This window comes from Pezoporus occidentalis, unplaced genomic scaffold (assembly GCF_034315485.1).
Source record: "Pezoporus occidentalis ecotype Australia unplaced genomic scaffold, CSIRO_AGI_Poc_V1 ctg45, whole genome shotgun sequence".
NCBI classification, from domain to species: Eukaryota; Metazoa; Chordata; class Aves; order Psittaciformes; family Psittacidae; genus Pezoporus; species Pezoporus occidentalis.
In genome coordinates, this window is record NW_026915780.1 from 5,986,043 (window position 1) to 6,008,857 (window position 22,815).

Consider the following 22,815-nt stretch of genomic DNA (forward strand, 5'->3'; position numbering starts at 1 on the left):
CACACAGCTTTCACAACTAGTTCCACTTCATTCATTCACACATGGTAATATATAGCATACAGATATGGGTCCGAGCCATGAAGCCAAACAGCAACTATATCATTCCCAGTGACTGTTTTCAGTCACTATGAATTCCATTCTATAAACAACCACTTCCAAGGCTGCTTCCCAGCCCAACCTCACACCCAAATACTCCCTGGCTTACTCAAGACCCAGGTGCTATCAGCAATTCTTCTTTAACTATCCACATAGCGGGAACAGGATGGCTTGCAGTTCCCACATTGTGATAGTCTGATTAGTGACTTCTTTTGAGAAGGGCATTGGTGTATCAAATATTACAGACCAAATACAACCACTTATAGGTAGAAAAGACATGTATTACTCTACTTCTCATGGAGAATGTTTCTATTCCTACAAAAATCTTGATCATTATGTGTTTCTGAGGAGACTTTCTATACCAGCTTCAATTAATGTCATTGATAAAGTGGTATTAAAGACAAATACCTCAAATCTTAGCTACGGGTGTGAACAGCATTAAAATGTGTAATCGCCACCTCACCTGGAGACCTCATTTGGAGTTTTGAGACCTCACTTGGAGTATCGTGTACAGTTCTGGTGTCCTCAACATAAAAAGGACATGGAACTGTTGGAACAAGTCCAGAGGAGGCCACGAGGATGATCAGGGGCTGGAGCACCTCCCGTATGAAGACAGGCTGAGAAAGTTGGGGCTGTTCAGCCTGGAGAAGAGAAGGCTGCGTGGAGACCTCATAGCAGCCTTCCAGTATCTGAAGGGGGCCTATAGGGATGGTGGGGAGGGACTCTTCATTAGGGACTGTAGTGACAGGACAAGGGGTAACGGGTTAAAACTTAAACAGGGGAAGTTTAAATTGGATATAAGGCAGAAATTCTTTCCTGTGAGGGTGGTGAGGCACTGGAATGGGTTGCCCAGGGAGGCTGTGAATGCTCCATCGCTGGCAGTGTTCAAGGCCAGGTTGGACAGAGCCTTGGGTGCCATGGTTTAGTGTGAGGTGTCCCTGCCCATGGCAGGGGGATTGGAACTGAATGATCTTAAGGTCCTTTCCAACCCTAACTATTCTATGATTCTATGATTTTTTCATCTGCAAGTACTTGAAGGTCATGAACACAGGATATTTGCTCGTGATTTTCCTTTCAGTGAATGAGAGCACAATAGTTTTCGGCAGCTCTATGAGCTTTGTAAGCTTGGCAGAAGGATAAATTTACAACTTTGTTTTACCAGGGATAATTTGAGGGGAAAGTGCTGTGCTGAAGCACTTAGTTTTTGAAAAACTGAAACTGTGCTGCCTGCTCTCTAGGCAGACGCTGCAGTAACAGTAATCCAAGTTAGCCCAGTTTCAATCTGTATCCAAAGCCCTTTGAAAAAGTCACACAGAGCAGGTAAGAAAGGAAGCGTTCACTGCTTCCAGCTCTAAAGGCATCATTCTTCCTTTTGTCCTCCAACAGTAGGTCACAAGACAGGCATAAGTCTTTGCATCAGACACATGATGGAAAAGAGTCCACAGCATAAATTTCTGCAAGGCAGAAATCCATGTTTCTTAATTGTGGCACAGACTTGCAGTTCTTTGGAATTTTCCACATCTTTGAAGCTCTTCACAAAATCAGAGCAATGCTAAATTCTTGTAAAGAGAATAGAAAAGTGAGGTTAAAGCTTCATGAATTTTTCCTTCTTGCCAATAAACCCAATATGGCAACTTATTTTGTATCCAGAGACAGAAAATAAGGCTCTGAAAACATATGAGCAGCCAGTCTGGGTGTTTCAAGTGCCTGATTCACTCTCTGAAATGTAAAGTGCCTTGAATAAAGAAATAAAAAGAAATAGAGGCATCAAAAATCAGGCATTTCTGTAAGAAAATGTAGCTCTGTACAGATGATAATGATACATGTAGATCAAAATGAGAGTGAGAAAGAAAAAAGGCTCAAGTTCAGCTCCTGAGATGTAATCATATGTTGCCATTATCCTTTGCAATTTTAATTGAGTCGTCCAGCTCTCTTTTACAAAGCAACTTCCACAACAATCTGAAACTTTTGATGTTCAAGGGATCAGACAGAAACAAAACCACAGTCCCGTGCACGGTGGGTACCTGCTTTACACCATCACTGTGCAGTGTTTCTATTAACGTCTTAAAATTTAGCACACTCTGCTCAAAATTGAGTTTGTTTCAAAACAGCTCCAAGCTGAGAGAACAAAAAAAACCCAACCCAAAACCATTTAAGGCTCTTTCTTTCTTTGAAGAGATATCAATTCCAAAAGCACAAAAAGCCATCAGTCTAAATCGAGATGAAGCTGTCAATTCCTAACTAAAGCGCCATAGCCTCTGGAGTTCTTAGTCTTGTAATAAATACTTGTAATCCATAAAAGAATTGGATTAAATATGCATTAAATATGTAATTATTAAATATGTAATTATTAAATAACATGCTTTATGTGATATTAGAGAATGTATCATATATTCTGCATATATACTTATTATGAAAGTAATAGCTCAGATTTTTGAATGAATCAAACCTTGTCATGCCATATGGGAAAGCTATCTATTAATTCATTTGCTGTTATTTACTGCATCATTTTAAATCTATTTCCTGCAATATATATGTAATAAAATATCTGCCACAATGAACACTGCGATGCCTGCTCCTAAAAGCTTGCATTTTGACTTGACATTATTAGAACAAACACAGCGATGACAGTCAGTGTTATTGGAACTTATGATTAAAATCCTGGGTACTTCATTCTCTCTCATAAGTCCCAAACATCTCTATCAAAACTGGAAAATGCTGGGTTCAGATTCAATGAATTTCTTCCTTGAAAGGATTGAATTTCTGGGAAATCTATTTTTATTTTTCCTGCAAGGCCAAACAGCAGAAACATTTTGATTCTCAGGAAAAAATAAAGGAAGAAAAAAGTTATTATTTTCCTCAGAGGCACAGAGTGCCCGATCAGCTTTATTGAAACGGTGATTTCTCTATAACTACCAGCTTCTTACCAAGTTGGCAGATCTGGGCAAACACGTGGAGAGCAGAGACAGCTTTGCTGCTTGCACAGCAAATGAGCTCACACCTAATGAAAAGGGGATTGCAGTGAAACATTCAGCTCTCCTTTCCTTTTTCAACATCCCCAGCCCTTGTTTCTGTAGTAAGTTGACTTTGCGTGCCAATAGCAAAGCAGATGGGAGGCTGCCCCTGCAACAAGCAGATTTGAAGTCATAGCATAGTGCTAAAAACACTGAAGGCTGCCATCAAAGGAGCAGAATAATGTCCTACAGAGCAAGGAAGTTGCACAAGCCACATTTTACCTTAGCAAGACTGCAGCTAAATGTAGGGATCTCTTCAGAAACGAAAGGGGCATGGGAACTTTAAGGGATGCTAAAATGATTTTATATTTCCTATAACATTTCTTAAGCAAAAGAAGAGAAGTTCAAAAACTCCTAAAGTATTTATTTCTGGATTGGTCAGAACTGGAAAGAATTAGCACTAAGGTGCTGAGCTTTCAGATGTGATTACATCAGTGGAGCCTCTGAAAAAGAAAACTAAGTTATGCGGTAAACAAAGGGGATCCCAGCAGAGCAAAATCTTACTGTGGCATCTGTGTTTACCTTTTAGGTGCTCTGGAGTTCTTTTCATGAGGAATGCCTGGGGGAATGTTTTGAAAACAGGGCAGTATCCTAACCCCTACTAGTATGCTCTGCATATGTATGTATGTTAACACGTAGCACAGCCTATTAGGAATGGGGTTGTACCATGAAATGCTGATGAGCATTTGGTGTCTGTTATGTATATTTAGGAGGTTTTTCCAGACTGTCTCTAGGCTGGTGTCCTGAACTGAATGCCTCTGAGGACAAATTCATTAGATGTGTTTATATTAAAGAACTCATTAGATGAGTTTCCACTTTCCAGATTAGATGGATCTTCCTCATTAGTGTCATCCAAACAAAACTCAGTTTCTGTGCCCTGAGACACAAAGGCATTAACCACAATGTAATAAATGGAAATGATCTGGAGATTCTCTCAAAGAGCACGCTCCTGGTGCTAATAATAAAGACTCAACTTCAGACACCAATAATGAGACCAGTAAATGCTTATGTATCAATTCAGGCTTTCAGTTTCCCAAACTTCAGAAATGATTCATCACTCCACTGGAGTTTCTAGGAGGTGATTCACTGGAGCTGGCTTGGATACATTTCAGACCCTTTTGCTATGACACAATCTTTTGCTGAGTCCATCCACTCTGCCACAAAAAACATGCAAGGTACAAGAGAGGGATATCACAGACAGTCCAACGGAGCTGTTCATAGTCACCAGGCTAATAGCTACCATTCATTCTACTTCCCTGAATCCCTATTCCTGCATTTATCTATGGATAAATGGACCAAATGAGAGTGTGAATGCTAAAATAGATGTCTGAGACAGCTGGAGAGACTACTTGAAGACTGTATAAAAGAAATATTTCTCCTCATTTACATTTTTGCATCCTATGTTCTGCTTTTATAGTGGTTCAGTTCTGAAAGGAGGTGAAGAAGAGCCTATAAATAGACCAGGAAAAAGCAAATAAGTTCCAGTGTTATATCTGAGATAATTCCTATTTTCCATCTCACTTTATGCAGACAACCTGGTTAGTGTGTAGCCTTGTAACTGCACCAAAAGCTGAGCTAAATAACAAAAAAGGAAGAAGTTCATAAGGATTTATTTAGATATTCTGTTGATCAATGTGTTGGTCAATTCTACTTAGAATTTAGAACCTACAGATGAGCAGGACCTATACAATCTAAGAAAAGGAAAAGACACCCAGGTCTATTGAACAAAATACCTCTGCCTGATAGAAACTTCTGTAGCATAAACTGGCAAGAATTCATTGGTTGAGAAGGAACCAACCTGGAAGATCCTGCAGCGCATTACTGTCAAATCAGCTGTAAACCATCAGTTCTGGAATCCAGAAGGGAAGCAAATACACCACGTGCAACTGTTTACATGGACCAACACAAAAGCTTAGTTAGGAACAGAACACAACACAAATCTCTAAGCACAGACACATAACTAAATAAGGGCCTCATCTCCTATCTACTTTTGTGTCTTCAATTGACAGCATCCAGGCCCAAACTGGTCTCACAAGAAGGGTGTAAGATCACAAAGAGACAACAAATGCAATTTAGAAGTGGCTTGCAACAGAAGACTACTATTTTGTTAATATAATCTAGTAATTAATAAAACAAAATAATCTCAGGTGTCTTTGGTTTGTGATGGTCAGAGACCTGTGGGGAATGAAATATGCAGCAACCACTAAAAATATCTCTTTAGCGAAAGAGAAAACGCATTTGATTACAGAGAGGTTAAAGTGAAAGGTCAGAAATCTCTTAGGAGACAAATGGGAATCTCTCTGAGAGGCTTAACTAAAGTTCTGGGATTCAGAACCTAAATCCCTGAAATAGGATTGGAACAAATGGTGCTCTAATGAGTTATGATGCCAATTATTAATGGCATCTTCTACTCCATATGGTGGCTGCAAGCAACATGTGGGGTTTTAAAACTACCTTGATTTTTTCCACACAGGAAAAATACATCCTTATTACTTCTTTTTATGAGATCCCCCTCTGGTACCTTATGCTTAATCATCAGCGTGATCTAAAACATCAGTCACTGCTACAAAAAGGGGCGCAAACAAGCCCTGTTACTCAGCTGATTTGTACCTAGTGTGGCTGCAAGACTAAACTTGGCAATGTCTCTTTCTTGTGATAATAGAAGCTATAGATTATAGTAAACACAGTTTTAGTATCGACTCTATGCATCTTGCTTCAGGGCTGTCGGAGTAAAGCCTCTTGCCTGTACTCATAACTTACTGCCTGAGGCCACTCAGGTCTGTGTCAGTGAATGGTTTCTTAAAATGTTACTGTTTTAAGAAAGGCCTTTAACTTTTCAAATAAGAACATATTATTTAAACCCCTGATGAATGCTTTCATTTCGTGTTCACAGGACTCAGTGAGAGCACAAGGAAGGAGTTTCGTAGGCGTCTTTCTCCGTAGTGTTTCTAACGTTTAGCATGTTTGAAAATTCACCAGTAAATAAAGCAACCTACCTCAAATGCTTTAGCAGTTACTGAATTGTTTCGTTTCCTCTCCTCCTGCACAAACCCACACGTATTTTAATGGTCTTTGTGGAAAAGCCAGCAGATATGTAACAGAAAATGATGTTCTTTTTGTGCTATTTCACAAGGTGAATTTCACAGGAAATTCTGTGGAGACTCATCCCTTGGCATCCCTTGGCATATTTTGGTACTTTATAAATAATCTTTGTATGTACCTATTCCATTTCTACGATACACAAGTCCAGAGTAAAACCAATCCTAAGTCCTCATTCAGCTTTCGGCATTTCCATACTGTGTTAGATTGGGGATTTCACAGCATCCAATAAGCCAATAAATATAACATGAACATATGTGATATATTCTATTGTTAGCATTATCAATCATATTACAAACAGATTTTAGAGAATAAAATCAAACCGGTGTTGTTGTCTTATATGGTGTTAATATGATAAGAAACAACCTGTTGACCTTTCTAGGAATCTGGCTCCTAAAAATCACCTAGCTCTGAATGTTTATCCAAGAATCTGAATTCAACATGGTACAGATACTGTGCCGCCTCGATTTGTCATCTCACAGGTTGTGTAAATTGAGCTACTTATTTACACTCCCTTTGTAGTCAACATAGAGAAAGTCGTATCTTCAGGAAGGAGGTTATCTTGTCTATTTTTGGTCCAGATTTGATAGTAGGATTAATTTCTTTTTGAGGTACCTGTATCTGGTGATACAGTTGCGTATAATGCTCTTCAGGAATATTAAAATAAAGGCAGATGAACAGGAGCTAATTAAAATATTTTAAGACTTTCGTTCTCACAGGGATTAAATTGTTTTCCAATGTAATTTTTTGTGATTTCACTTTTGCTTCAAGCCAATGTGACAGCACTTGTTAGTCAAGCTTAAAAATAATATCACTAAGAACAACACTTAAAAATATGTGTGGATTTTATTCAATGAAGACATCTAAACCATAAAATCATTAAACTCTAATCACCTATTTACATGTACGAGCTATTATATGCTACCAAGTCTCATGAGCTTGACACTAAGAGTGACAGAGCATTTGGAAGAGTTATTTAAGCTGACTTATAACCTCTTGAGAGAGAATGCTATCAAGCCTAGAGACTTCTGCTTTATCACAGATTTCAGCAGATCCCAGACATTACTAGCTATAAGAACACAAATGCTAGCTCACAAGTCAACAGTAGTGGTAAAATGTTGCTGTAAAAGGAGGTTGAATCTTAAGATAGCTAAAATTCTCTTTGAGGATGGTGCTCTTTGACATCAACCAATCCCTCCTGTGGCAGGGGCAGAACTGCAGTTTTAAACCTTAGGCAATCACTGCTTCTCATAACTTGTTGCTAAGTTCACAGCCCCTGTTTCTCACCAGGACCCCCAGCTCACTTCAAATGAAAGTAAACCTCTATTTCGGAGCTCTTTCTTTCAAGATCAGTACAACATAAATGTGCAGTGGAACCAGGCAGACTTATGCAACCAACCTCACTTTTATTACTCGTTTGGAACATGTTAAGATCATTTAAATCTGAAGGGGAAAAAAACAAATGTCTTTGCTTTTGACGCTACCCATCTCCTTGTCCCCTTCTCCAAAAGTTTCAAGTCCCCTTCTGTAGTTTTGAAAAGGTTTCCCTAGTTTCCTGACATATTAATTCTTACATTCTGAATGGCAGTCATGCTGTTTTCAGAGGTTCCATTCTTGTCTGCCAAATGCTAAAAATATGTCTGGTCATCAGTGCATCCAAGGTAATCCTATTCATATGATGATGGACCTTGAAAAGCCCTTCATTCCAACCTGGCAGTGCCTACAAGTTATCTAATTCCCTTCAATTCTACTTTTCTAGAATAGAATTTTTTCCCTTAGTCCTGACGGCATCAAAGCAAATGGGTAAAATGAGCCAATGGAGCAACATTCAAAAAGATGAATGGGTAGAATGAGCCATATCCATCTTTCACAAGAGTAATGCTGAAATTCACTACCCTGTCCCACAGCTACTAAAAATGATGCCACTGGTTTAAAAATAATGAAACTTTTAACATAGAAGCTTGGATCCTTTTTGTATTCACACCACAGGCATTCTTAGTTACAAGCAGAGGTTAGAGATTCTGCCCTGGAATGGAATAGTCCAGCATGGTGCATTGAGGGGGTAGGGAGGGATATGAACAAGGAAAGAGGAAAGAAAGTTAACTTGATACTGGAATATTAATTCTTGAGCCCTAATGCTCAATATTTGACTTCTGATTAAGCTAAAACCTTTTCTGGTGAAATAGGAGAGGGTCCCAAGCATATCCCTTCCCCTCCAATGGGGGGGATACCTGGGGCCAGCTCCAGGACAGCACAGCAGAGGGATGCCTCTTCCTACTGGGAGAGCTCCCAGACTGTTGGAGCCAGCCCCTGCTCCAGACAGCTGCTTGATGCTGAGACCGGGCTTGATCTATAGCTCCTGCTGCACTGCAGCAGCCCTCGCTGCACCCTGACAAACTGTGTTCACATAGTAAAAGCCAGCTTTGCTTACAAAAGACGAGAATATACTGTGTAAAAATGCAATTAAGGACATAGCTGCGAAGAAAAATAGTCACACTACACCTCTGACTAGCTATTATCTCTCGGCTCTGATAAATCATTACAGAAACTGTGGTTAAAAAACTCTATACTATTCCCAGAATTACATACGGAACAGTCTAGAGGCTCCAAATGGCTTCTTCCTGAGAAGAAGTCACTTGCTCCTCACGTATTGGCTTCACCAGGAGCAGCTCAGGTCTGCAGGGTTGCAAAAATCAGTAATTTTCCATATGTGACCTGCTGTTTTGCTTATCCCTCCCTTGTCAGGGAGCAAGACTGTGTCAGAAAACATTGGGATCCCATAAAAACTAATGCAAGTCACGAATTATTGAAGACAAATAGTAATATCTACAGAATTAATAATACATATTGAGGCAAAGACTCATTAGTTTTCAAACCTATTTTGTAACTTGACTCATTGCTCTTTGCATGTGGAATTATACTCGTACAATCTACATTACCATCAACTAAATAGTATTTTCCCAAATCTAAATGTTAACTCACTTTGTTTTGATACTTCAAATGAGCTCCATGGAAATCACTGTAGGAGGAGGCATTATTGCTCCTGGTGGACTAGAGATGGGTTTTGGACATTCCTAAAGTTTTAGACAGAGGGATGCCATCCAAAGGGACCTTGAGGGGTGGGTCTATGGGAACCTCATGAAGTTCCATGAGGCCAACTGCAAGGTGCTGCACCTGGGTTGGGGTAATTGCAAGCACAAATGCAGGTTGGGAAGAGGCTGGATTGAGAGCAGCCCTGAGGAGAAGAATTTGGGAGTTTTGGGTGACAAGATCAACATGACCCATCAGTGTGCACTCGAACCCAGAACCCCCCCGTGTGCTGGGCTGCATCCCCAGAACGTGAGCAGCAGGTAGAGAGAAGGATTTCCCCCCTCAACTCTGCTCTGGGGAGACCATACACAGAGTACTGTGTTCAGCTCTGAACTGGATGAGCTTTAAGGTCCCTTCCAATCCAAACCATTCTATGATTCTATGATTTGAAAAACATTATATTTGGAAGGTAAAAAGCAATGGAAGATTAGCTATAATAGTCAATCTAAATTCTTTTTGGGTGTGCAGCAAATGCTACTGTGGTGATACATACCTGAGGATAAAGGGAAGATAGAAAGAGGCAGTCACAGGATGTCAGGAGATTATAAGGCTGAGTGATAGTATATTTATTAATAGTGACATTAAAGCTTTTTGCTTTGTCATATTCAGCTCTAGAAGCATGAGTATGTGACAGCTTCCCAGGGCACTCTTTTTGGCTCTTCATGGAGATATAATCCTCTCATAAAAACTATCATCATTCTGGATTTAAACTTTTGGCAAGGATTCCAGGAAATAAATTTTGCTAAGTGACTAAATTATGTAGGTATTGAATCAGCAGATAAGAAAATGCAGTTTTAGAACTGTATGTGCTGGTAGAGCAGAGCAGGGAAGAAGTTGTCACATACAAATATACACTTGTATTAGCCTTTTTCCTTCAAATGATGTTAGAGCCTCTATTTTCAAGAACTGAACTACATTTTGTAGTGTAGATGTAGTTGTCTAGAAGATGACAAACAAATCATGATCAAATTATTACATGAACATCAACCTAGAATGTGTGATTGTCACTCCTTAGAACAGCAGCCTGGTTACAGACAAGGCAGAGGTGGTGCAAGGTATTTTTCATTTTGGATGTGAAACTTCTCAGGTACTTCAGGTTGGAACACAAGAGAGGCCAAATCTAGTTATGATGGGTGCTTCTGGAGTGTAGTAAACCAAAACCAGGAAAGAGTTGTTGATTGTTTCCATCAATAATAGAAATTTAAACATTTTTATTTTAAGAAATTTAAAAAAAAAAAAAAAACAACAAAACAAACACCGAGTTAAAGGAGTTTAATTTATTCTGTTTTAAAAGTGAAAATTCTCTTGAGAAGTCCAATTGAGGTTTTCCTGGCTGCATCAAAAGAAGCGTGACCAGCAGGTCGAAGGAGGTGATCCTGCCCCTCTACTCTGCTCTTGTGAGACCTCATTTGGAGTATTGTGTGCAGTTCTGGTGTCCTCAACATAAAAAGGACATGGAACTGTTGGAACAAGTCCAGAGGAGGCCACGAGGGTGATCAGGGGACTGGAGCACCTCCTGTATGAAGACAGGCTGAGGAAGTTGGGGCTGTTCAGCCTGGAGAAGAGAAGGCTGCGTGGAGACCTCATAGCAGCCTTCCAGTATCTGAAGGGGGCCTATAGGGATGCTGGGGAGGGACTCTTCATTAGGGACTGTAGTGACAGGACAAGGGGTAATGGGTTAAAACTTAAACAGGGGAAGTTTAGATTGGATATAAAGAGGAAATTCTTTCCTGTGAGGGTGGTGAGGCACTGGAATGGGTTGCCCAGGGAGGTTGTGAATGCTCCATCCCTGGCGGTGTTCAAGGCCAGGTTGGACGAAGCCTTGGGTGACATGGTTTAGTGTGAGGTGTCCCTGCCCATGGCAGGGAGGCTGGAACTGGATGATCTTAAGGTCCTTTCCAACCCTAACTATTCTATGATTCTATGGCTGACAAGGCTTCTCAAGGATAGAGATTTGAACAATACTTGCGACACAGGTTGTCAAAGTTAGGTTACATGGGACTTTGAGCAACCTGATCTAGTGAAAGAGATCCATGCTCAGAGCTGGGGGCTGGATTAGATGATCTTTAAAGGACTGGACTCAGTGCAATAAAAAGTTTATTCTGCCTTTTGATGTCTAGATATTTTCATAAACTGTGACCACCACAGAGCTGTGAAACACAAGTCCACTTTTCTAAAGAAATCAGCATGCAAAGTCTGTCCCAAAATTGTCTCAGAAGACAAGAAGAAGCCAATCTATGCCTCTCTGTTAGCAAAAGGAACCATTTCATCCTTCCTCTTGATCCTGCTTCCACATAATTACCTTTAAGTTTACCTACAGGGTAAATTCAGTCATTCCACTATTCAAATGAAAAAGAACCATTTCATTTTTGGAGGTTACATTTTCAGTCTGATGGTTCACACAGAACTCTATGAATACTAATGCTTGCTCAAATGATCAGGAGGGAACTCGCAGCTGGAAGAGGTCAAGTTTGATAACCCCTTGAGACAATGAACCCAGCTATGAAACTGTACCCTGACATTCTCAAAAAGCCCTTTTTCTGAATAAGGCTTTGAAATACTGTGGATAATACGTAACTATTTCATGTCCACTGAAAATTTCAACTAAAAATTGCTAAAGAACAAGAGACTTTAACACAGAGATTAAATCATTGCATCATTCATTAAGGAAGTGGTAAGAGAGTCTGCCCTGTATCACCTCACAGCAGAGCCAGCCATAAACCATAGAGCTGCATATTCCAATTCAGGAGGAATTTCAACTTTCATGCAGCATGATTACTGTTAAAGAACACTGTGAAAACAGGTAATGTTTGATGGATATACCGGCTGATTTGTTTGCATAATGACTGCTCAGAGTCCCTGTAGGATGATCAAAATAAATAAATACAGTGAAAGTGCAGTGAAAAAATACACATAATATTTCAAGTAAAATCTTTTTCTCGGAGCCCTAACTGTGCTGTAAATAAAGCAGTTGCTCCAGCACCCCCAAGGTTTCTGTAGGCTGAAAACAGCTTTGAAATATCACTTTTCTACTATCAAAGATGCTTAAGGTAACCTTTTCTTGTAATTTAATGTTAAGTTAATGTAATGGTAAGCTAATGTGAATCTAAACCCAATCAATAAATTCAACACCATGGTGTTCTAGGCTGATCCACTTTTCTGTTGCTCAGATGAAAGTGGTTAAATTTATGTGGCCAACTTAGCCCTCAATAATGCCACTGCCCTGTTTTGGTCCTACAAAAGTGAAATTACTGTTTGAGCTATTGGACATCAATGCTCTCTAAATCTAAGCAGTTACCTCTACAATAAACACAATGTGGACTGAGTATTATGAAGAAAAGATGACAGTGTATATACACCATTTTGACACTGAGATAGGGAAGTTGGGTTACAGTAATGCTGAAATGGAAAGTGAATCCCATAGCTGAAGTTCACTGCTTAAATTCCAGGAGAATATTCTATATTCTGTATGTGGAGCTAACATAACAGATAAGAGTAGAACCACATATAACAATACAATTAAATTAACTGGAAATTTATTTCTTAGCAAACTACATAGTTTCATAAATTACTATAATTTAATATATATGCAAAACCTTATTATTTTACACACAGACTAATACACTTTTAGAATGCAGATTTAGGCTATTGTAAGCCTTGTCAAGTGATCAAACTGTAAAAAGTAAGAACTTAGGTACAAAATAAGAAATTTCTTATTAGTGAGACCAAATCCAAAGCAGACCGCAACAAATCTGGCTATAGCTTTTCTGTATTGCCACACAACAACATGATAGCACCAGCAGAAAAGGGTTTTTTAAAGGTAAATTAAACAAAACTTTTTAGATGTTTTAAATGGGAACTCATTGTATTGTTTTAACAGTGGTAGAAAAAGAATCCCAGCATTATGCTTAAGAGTTTAACCAAGTCCTTGTAAAATATGTGCCCTCTGATAATAATATGGATATTTGCCTGCTTCCATTATGAAAAATCCCTCTATACCTTCTGATAAATTTTCTCTTTTGCTGAAATTAATGATGCAGCTCTGTAAAGATTTTCTTGCAACATGCACTGGTAGAGTGGATGTAGATCTCCCTGAATCAGGATGAATGTTTTATAGCATCTGTTTCTAAGCTGCAGATTCTTTTGAGACGTGGCAGGAATCTAGACTTCAGCTAAGCTGAGAGGGCAAATAATCACTGAATTCAGATTTGCATGTTTCTTTTTTCCAGTATAAAGACAAAACACCTAAGTTAGCAATCCAAGAGATGCTGCTATCCCTGTGATATGCAATAAGTCACCTCATTAAACAAGGAGTCATACAAAGAGTGTTTTGGTAAAGGTTACTCATTTGAATTATTTGTTGCTTGGACTAACTGTATGCTGGAATTCAAGATCAGCTGTGCTGGACTCCAATGGACAGACAGTGATAGATTATGTTCATGTATGGAAGAAACCGAACCTCTGCCTCTTCACAACATATGCAGTTTCAGATCTACATATAAAAAGGGTAATAGAATGACCAGTGCAGGTAGGAAAGAAGGGGCCAGTATACTGATAAACACACATCAGCTTTTTAGTGTGGTGCTAGCAGGGTAAATGTGAATTCTTGTCCTTTCTCATGGGATTTAGAGGAATATTTTCCCTTAAACAATATTTTATCAAGGTTCAAACCATCCTTGTGCTGAATTTTCACCAGCACAACCTGAGAATTCCTGTGTACTCGTAACCTCTCACCTCCTGTCTGCAGGAACCACAGCTTCGCTATGGACTATACCTGAAAGCAGAGCTGGTTCTGTTTATCAGTTCAGTTGTTTCCTCAGGCTTCCCTGGCAGTTCCTTCAGCTCTGCAGTTTGTTCTTCCTAGCACCTTCACCCCTTTGAATTCCATCTGACACAGTATTGATTTAGAACACTCAGTAAGTCCATAATTATTGATTTAGAACAATTAGTAAGTTAATAATCAATAATTTAGATCAACTGCTCAGAAATATCTCTTGATTGCCTGCTTAGGTACACATGCCTTCTTCCTATCCCAGTTTCCATTACTCTGTTAATACCTCTGGGTATAACCGTTTGCCAGTCCCTGCACTTTCTCATTTCAGAGCATTGTTTGACATGTAGTCCCTGTTTTTCTTGGGAAACTGTCTAACCATTGTTTGCTTTTGGGCTTGAGGATTTTGTTTGTTTTGATTTGATGATTCTGACCTTCATTTCTTGTATGCAGTTTTGTTTCGGCATAGCCCTTTTGGGAGGAGCAGTGTGAATAAGATCTGACTATACTGCTGGCTGTTCCATTTGCATCTGTCTCAGTGTCTTCAACTTGATCATTGTGCTCTGCAACTCAGTAGAATGCTATATTTAAATATGTATCTTTATGCCCTCTGACACCTTGGAGTATATTTTACAGCCTTTTTTTCTTCAGTACTTCTATCTTTTCGACTAGTTTGTCAGTTCCACTGCAGAGACTGTCAGGACCTACACAAAGTACATGTATTTTATGAATTAATATTTATGAAGACGGGCAGTGGGATGTGATTTTCATGAAAGAGCTTTCATTCTCAATACAAGGTATTTTTGTGTTAAATTGTCCATCAACAAAGGACTAAAGCACCGAGGAATGACCTTAACTTGTTCATCTATGCCATCAATCTTAATTTAGAAAGCCAGCAATACCTTTATGCAGGATAATAATGTAGTTAACCTCACATATAAATCTTCAGGGTGAAAATGAGGCATATAGGCTGAATGATATTTTAGCTCTTGGTTTCTATTCCATAACATTTTGTTAGGCTAACACGAAGAAACAGAGAAATAGCTTGTAAATACAGGGAGTGTCATCCTAAGCTCCTGCTTGAAGTCAAATCAAGGCCAAAACCACTGTGACAGAAATACCTCACATTATTTGCTTGATTTTGCAAAAATCTGGATGCCAGTTTCATTGTCTGCTCTTTTTCTGAAAAAAAAAGGGGTCTGAAAGCAAATGGCTCTCTTAAGACAGCATATAAATATTGCAGGGGTGTAAGATTTGATGTTTCTACCCTGTAATTATGAGACTGTTGCCTGTAGAGCACCTCCTGAAATACACATTACTGCTTCTCAACACTCAGCCCACCAAGGGCACTGTGAATGAGATAAAGCACGGCTGTGCACCATGGATGTGCATATCGCTGCATGCATAAATGTTATCGGCTTAAAGACTTCTGCTTCCTCAACGATTTATTAGGGGTTATAGCAGTAAAACAGAACTTCATTAGTAGAAATCAAGGTGCTGTCCTATTCTGTCATGATTTAAAGTTGATATTCAGACAAGCAAGCAGGATGCAAAAATAGCTTTAAATCATATCTATTTTCCATCCCTAGATCTTGTCAGGAACCACTGTGGACTTTTTACTGTAATTACAAGTTAAAATAAGTTTAATAATTTGCCTTAACACTAAAAGACAGCTGCTCTTTCTGAGGGGTTGCATTGACAACCAAGGACTGGCAGAATGCAGCTGGAGTGTATCCACACAGAACAATGACATAGGTGCTACTGTCCTGAGAAGATTCCCTTCCATCCAAAGTATGTCAGGATAATCTTCCTTTACTGCCACTAATTATTCAGTGATTTCCATGTCTGTGTGTTTTCATCTTGTCCGAAAGGATCTGTCCATCCTTTGTGATCATATTCAGAAACCACTCCAGGAGTGGTGTTTCTAACTATAGGCATGCTATTTTCATGTCTGTATATTGCTGCAGCAATATACTTTCTTTCACCTACCTTTCCTGTTCAGTAGACTCTAAGATGTTTAACTTATAAGGTCTGAATGAGTTAGCTATGGAGCACTGGACAAATGCTAGATACAGAGTGAGTCTAAGCTGATGTCTAGTGTAATTGTTTTTCACAGTGGAAATGCTTCTCTTTTCATCACAGAAAGAGCAGTATCCTTCCTTCTCCAGCTGAACCAGTAAAGTCATTACAATCATAATTTCACTGATGATCACGTTCTTGTGATTATGAAAGGCTGTTTTCTGTGATGCATCAGAAGAATATGATTATTATCACAAAGAACTCCTTACGTATTAGAGTGATACCCTGTTTTCCTCTAGCAAATACAAACATATATACTATTTAACTCATTCAATACAAATTATATTAGATTCTACAAAGAGTCTGAGCTCCATCTGCAAATGCGGCTGATTGTGCTTTCCCACATAGATCTGATAACTCCTACTTTCTGACCGGGGATTTAATCAGTGAAAATAAATTACTCAGGAATTAGTTTCACAGGAAAAGCTGGTTCAAAGATGGATCAATTTTATTGTTTCAGAAAGTTCACAAGTGTATCATTTTTTCCCCAACAGGCACATGTCTCAGAGAGATATTAACTGTAATGGGGCAGGTTAAATTATTCATATCTTTATAAGATGGGCAGGCTTCTCATGATGTGAAATTGGTAAAATAGGTGAGCTGTGAAATCTATGGAGGGTCATCTATCATAATGTACTAGGTAACCTTCACGTACATGATCAAGCGTCTTTGATTAAAGGCTTTTCTTCCATAACTTGTGATAAATGTTGGAATATTAATATTCATAACTTGTTATAAAAGACAGAGAACATTCCAAAACAGGAACCAGATAGTAGTTATAGAGAGAAAATTTTAAGCTTTCAGGAAAAAAAAACACATCAAAAAGTGCCCTCAAGGAAGAAGAAAAAAAAAAGAGATGTAGCTCTGCCATTATAAGAGGGCTGTAAAAGTTGTGGAGGAAAAAGGAAATACATTCTAAGACTACTAAATTAAGCAAAGGATGCAAGAGGAAAATGGCTTTGCGAGTTAAGTCTGTGGAGTTCCAGCAGCCCATAATATAAATAGGGACCCAATCTGTTAAAAAAAGATATCTGCTACAACTATGACATTCCTTCCCTCTGATTTTGTGTAGCAAGTGTCTGTAGCATTAATTAAGGCAGCAACATGTTGCTTGCCAAAGATTCACACTCTTTTAAAGAGGGCCCTCTAGGCATACTTGGAAAAGTTCCACAAATTAATTGCTGATTTCTCTTTTTATTGCAGAAATAGAGGTCCTCAGTGTTGAAAATCATTGTATTTGGAAAGTGAATTGATTTAGCTAAACAGAGAGTGAGAGAGACTGAGATTGCAGGAAAACAAGTTCCTGGGACCTGAAATGATGCTTAAAAAGTATCAGCAAGACTTATTTTCCATTCCATTGCTCAAACATCCGTATGCCGTTTTGTGTTTTCAGTAGAAAACAGGGAATAAATATTGATACAAAACCCCTTATTTTAATGTGAATTTAAATTTCAGAAGCAGACAGAAGAATTAACTGCTTATTGTTTTCGATTCTCACGTTCATAACTTAAAAGGTTTCTGTTACCCCCGAAAGAAAGAATCAGAAAGAATAACATGTTATTCTGGTGATCAGTTACTCATCAAAACCAGGGAATAAATATTTCTGAGGATAAAAACTCCTTGTCTGTGCTGTTCAGCTTTTGCCTCTTGGAAAATGAAGGCATTTTCAAAATTCTGAACTGGTTTTGGTTTTGATTTTTTTTTCAATGAGTAAATAAAAAGAAAATAAATGCAACAAGAATCTTGCAAGGCAGAGCCAATATGAACATTTTGTGCAATAAAATTCATAGAATCAGAACAGTTTAGGTTGGAAGGAACTTTAAAGGTCATCTAGTTCCAACCCTCTGCCATGGGATTGACCTTTAGCAGAACTTGCAGATAATGTGTAAAACCTCACTGAACTGTATACAGGAAAAGTTGCCCAGCCAGGACCTGTAAAACCTTCATCAACACCCTTGAGTTTTCTCCTGCTCTGTTAAGTCAACAAGGTCATAGGGATAACCTGATGACAGAATCATAGTATCATAGAACAGTTAGGGTTGGAAAGGACCTCAAGATCATCCAGCTCTAACTCCCCTGCCATGGGCAGGGACACCTCACACTAAACCATGTCACCCAATCATGATGCCAACCCATGTCATGATGGCAGAAGCTGTTTGCGCTCTCATGCATTGGTGTCATTCCAAGCAGCTGTGGTAAGCTAAAACAACTGATATCATCTCAGTTGTTCACTCTCCGAAAATTAGGTTCTGTCTTTTCTTCATTGAAACATATATTTTTTTTCTTTATGGGCAGAACTTCTGCATTATATTTTTAGCTCTCTGCCTTCTCCTCAGTCCCTGTGCAAGCAGGACAATTTTGGAACACAAAGGTTGTTGGTGTTCAGCTTTTTGAATCACTGCAACTCTCCCAGCCGTGCAAAACATATTATTGCTATTCCACCAGCAACATTTGCCTTTACAGTTCTGTTCTCCTGTGGCTTCCAGAACTCTGAGCTGAGATTCCACATGAAATTCATCCCAAAATCAGGGGGGACCTGTTTTGCTAAGGTCTCATGCAGATCCTAATGGCACTAATGAAAAGGTTTAATTTGATTTTGACAGGTATTATATTGCATCTCTTACCTATCCATAGAGAAATCTCATTTTTCTCTTCTGGCAGATGGTGGCTCAACAAACAGTCTCAACAATACTACTCTTGAAACAACAGGGAAACAAGTTCCAAAGTATGGGAATTATTCCTGCAGAATAAACTCTTGACTGAGTCTTTCTAGTACCAATTCTAACTGCTGGGTCTTACACAATCCATTGAATTTCTCTTTTCTTGTCATTATAGTGGCTTTCTTTTTTATTTCCTGTTCATTATGTATTTATTGTTTAGAAGATAACACTTTAACCTTTCCTCCTCCTCACTTCTAACAGTTCAGTCATGCTTATCCAGCGCAAACTTGATTTAACTTCTTAGTAAGGATCACTGGGAATTTGAGGAGGTGCCCTTCATTAGTGTCTCTCGTAATTATGTTTCTAACCCTGCTTTCTAAAACAAGCTTTTAGATGCTGGGACTATTTTGAATATGATCAGTGTCTCACTATCTGACATGTTCTTAAAACTGCTGAAATGGATAAACTACCCTAACACTATTCAGTGTGCGTGTGCAGTCATCTTAAGTAGGAGAAGGTGTGAGGATATGCATTCAGTGGTGCATCAGTTCGAAGATAGGCTTGGTTTCTTTGAACTTTATGATATTACTGCTAATGGATAATAATCCATAGAGATTCAACCACTTATAATAACAATGCTTAACTCCGTTGCATCCATCATAAGGACGGTATATACCTGTTTACAGAGGCAGTCAGTGTATCAGTTTTCTAGTATATAAATACATATACTATATATAAAATACAGCTAATATGCCACTTTAGCTGACTATTTTTGTGATGTATGAGGGAGACCTTAGTATTTTTCTTAAGTTGGCACAAGTTTCCTGTACATGGAGCTCTTTATCTTTCTTTTCCGTGTTTTCCCTTTAAAAAAAAAAGAAACCTTGGAAAAAGGGTCTTTTCCCCCTCAGTGAACAAATCCAACTTACTATCCTGAGTATATAACGGTAGGAATTCCTGAAAACTATACTGCTGTGTCAGGAGAAAACAATCATTAGCAGCAAAACCTCTTTGCTTTATGGAAGAGTTCACTGCTGCACAGAGGAATTCAAACTACAGAAACAAGGTAAGAAAGAAACATGTAACAGAAAGCAAATCCGACCTGTTGAACTTCTTTCTCCTGGACTGATGGAGAGTCCTCTTGGTCAGTGCCATGAGGATCCTGAGGAACACAGTAAGTCTGGCATGCCTCAAGTCTCCATTTGGCCATGATATGGATTGGATCACTGTAAATATTTCTATTCTGAAATGAATGGTCTTTGCTCTCTAGACCTATACAGTCTGATTTGACTCTAAAAATGAGGAAGGAGGCAGGGGATGATCAGCTCTCACATTTCTTTTGAAGAAGGCATCAAAACTGACATTTATTTATGTTCCTTTCTGTAATGACAAATCTCCTACCATCAAAACTGGACTGAGAACATTATTATATTTTGCTTTAAGATTAATTCATCAGACTAACAGCAGCAACAAAAAATAGCAACTCCTTAGCCTACTAACTTCAGGCTTTGTACAAAATCCAGCTCCACAACCAAACCTGAATGTTGGTGGCTAATGGCATGTGATAAATGCACAGTATAGCTGTGAGTATACAGGTAGTATCTGCTAGGATTTTCTATGACTCTGTCTTTGCAACTGCTTCAGCAATCATAGAATCATAGGATGGTTATGGTTGGAAAGGACCTTATGATCATACAGTTACAGCTCCTTGCCATGGGCAGGGGCACTTCACACTAGACCATGTTGCCCTAGGGCTCTGTCCAACTGGCCATAAATGAGTAGCACTCTTTGGCTCATCTCTTTTACCTCACCTGTCCCAAACCCTCAGACATCAGGAAACTGTGGGTTAAGAGTAGACTAATTTAGGTATATCACCGTGTTTTCTACAGGGGCTATTCCATCGCCTATCTAATTCAATATTCCCTGCATCTGTAAGTTGTATCTCAGACTTGAATCTCTGCCATGCCCTGAGAGCACTCCAGCCCATAGGCTGTAAACCCATGGATAACTTTATTTCATTCCAAAACAGTGAGTACTTAATTAATTTTACAAAACCCCAGAGCTATGTCAGATTTAGTCACCTGCAAAGACTATCTATAGCCCTCTGAGAGCACTTTCCTGTGAGGCAAGGAATGTGCTTTAGACCTTATTTTCACATGTATTAGAGGAAGACCCTCTGTCATACCTCAAAGGAGTGTTTTAACAAGTATGCCACATAAGAGAAGGCAAAGGGTCTGATGCCCTTTTACAATACTTAAGGAGTAAACTACACAGAAAAAATTACGTATGGTTCATGGTCGTGAATTCAGGAAATTACTGGAATCTTCATCTTACAGATAGGCTTACATTAAACCTATAAATCAACCTAACTCAGGAATCAATCCTCAGCTCTTCTTTGACACATCTGAACGTGTCATCTCTGTCTTTAACTCATATTTCCCCATCTTCGAGCAGGATCTTACTGCCTTTCCTAAGTGCAACAGGATCCAGTACTACATTTTTCTATCTCCTACCCATCCTTCTTGTGACATACCTCCTCTCCAATTATACCGTTTCCATCAAGTATTGATTATGACTTTCTACCCCTTACAATCACACGTAGAGAGAGACATGATCAGCCCATGTACTCTAGCTGGTGATTTAGCTGCATATTGTCAATTTATTTGTCTCTGTGAGTGACTATGAGACTCAGCAAATCAAGTATGTATTTCAAACTGCTTTTTTTGTTCCACAAGGCAAATGAGTGAGACAGCCTGACCTGATTACAGCCAAAAAGATGCTACCATGTGGTTCGTAACACAAAAGGAGTACGCTTTAATCTCAAATGAGATATCTGTGATTAATTCCTCCCTTCCATCCTGGTCTTTTCTTCATCTTCCACTGGAGCCTGTTAAATCTTTTAGCCAAGTCTCAAGCTCCTGTGCTGATTCCTATCACATGGATCCATTTGTTTCACCATGTGCACATCCTGCAGCAGGAATCCTGCTGAACTGCTGTTTTACCTGCTGCCTTCAGGCTGGGTGGAAATCTTCAGAAAGAATGTTCCCGTCTGTCTGGTTACCAGTAGATGCCTCCCTAATTTCCTGTTTATTTGCTCATCACAATGTGAAAATCCATGCCATACCGGGTCATAAATATCCTCTGACATTTGAAAATGACTGTGGAGAGAGAAGTTTCACAGCAAGCTCTCCTGACTATGCTCTGACATTTCAAAATCCAGTGTTGAATACAGGTATCTGGAACATGCAAAAAATCCCAGTTCAATAACTAGAGACAAATCTTGACGTCTTCCTTGCTCTGAAAAGACTGAGAAGTACAGAAGTTCAGTCTGACTGTGATTTGCATCTTTTGGGTCACCTCTGCTCAGCGATGCACAACTTACCCACATTTACTGGCATCTCTGGCTTTGGATCAGCAAGCCTCTGTTAAGAGGTGATTGAATTCATATTCATCACAGACATCAATTAAGTAAAAGCAAAGCATGATTAAAGACAAAGAGCAAAACACTAGGATGGAGCAACAGAAACAGAAATAATGCAAATGCCCTGTTCAGTCCATCGAGTTCCTTCTGCCTGCAGCTATACCTCATCTCTGTTTTCCCTAGGGACGGTCTTTACTTTCCCGTTCTTGGCAAAAACTATACTCATGATTTTATCCTGATGTTAATATGTTAGAATTGAATGCCAAGAGCACTACAATGAGATAATATGATATGAAATTGCTTTTAATCCCAAACAAATTAATTGCAATTACATAGTACCAAATCAATTACAAATGTTAGAAAACACAAGATACGTGGGTTTGCTTTTCCTTTTCTGTTAGCCATCTGATCTCATTTTTCACCTTGCACAGCACAGTTTTTCTCTATCTTTCTGTTTCTAATGTTTGTGTATTGCTATTTCACAGCCAGAAAAATTGCAAACCTCATTACTCTCTTGGGTTTTTGCTTGCGTATTAATTTAATCTAAACTAATTGGAAGGAATTCTGCTGGAGCATCAGTTCAAG

At 39.0% G+C, this 22,815-nt stretch overlaps 1 long non-coding RNA gene across 1 annotated transcript in view; it reads right to left on the bottom strand.

Moving 5' to 3' along the window:
- LOC134172286 (uncharacterized) overlaps window positions 1-22,815 on the bottom strand; it is a 65,003-nt gene that overhangs the window by 5,350 nt on the left and 36,838 nt on the right. The window lies entirely within an intron of this gene.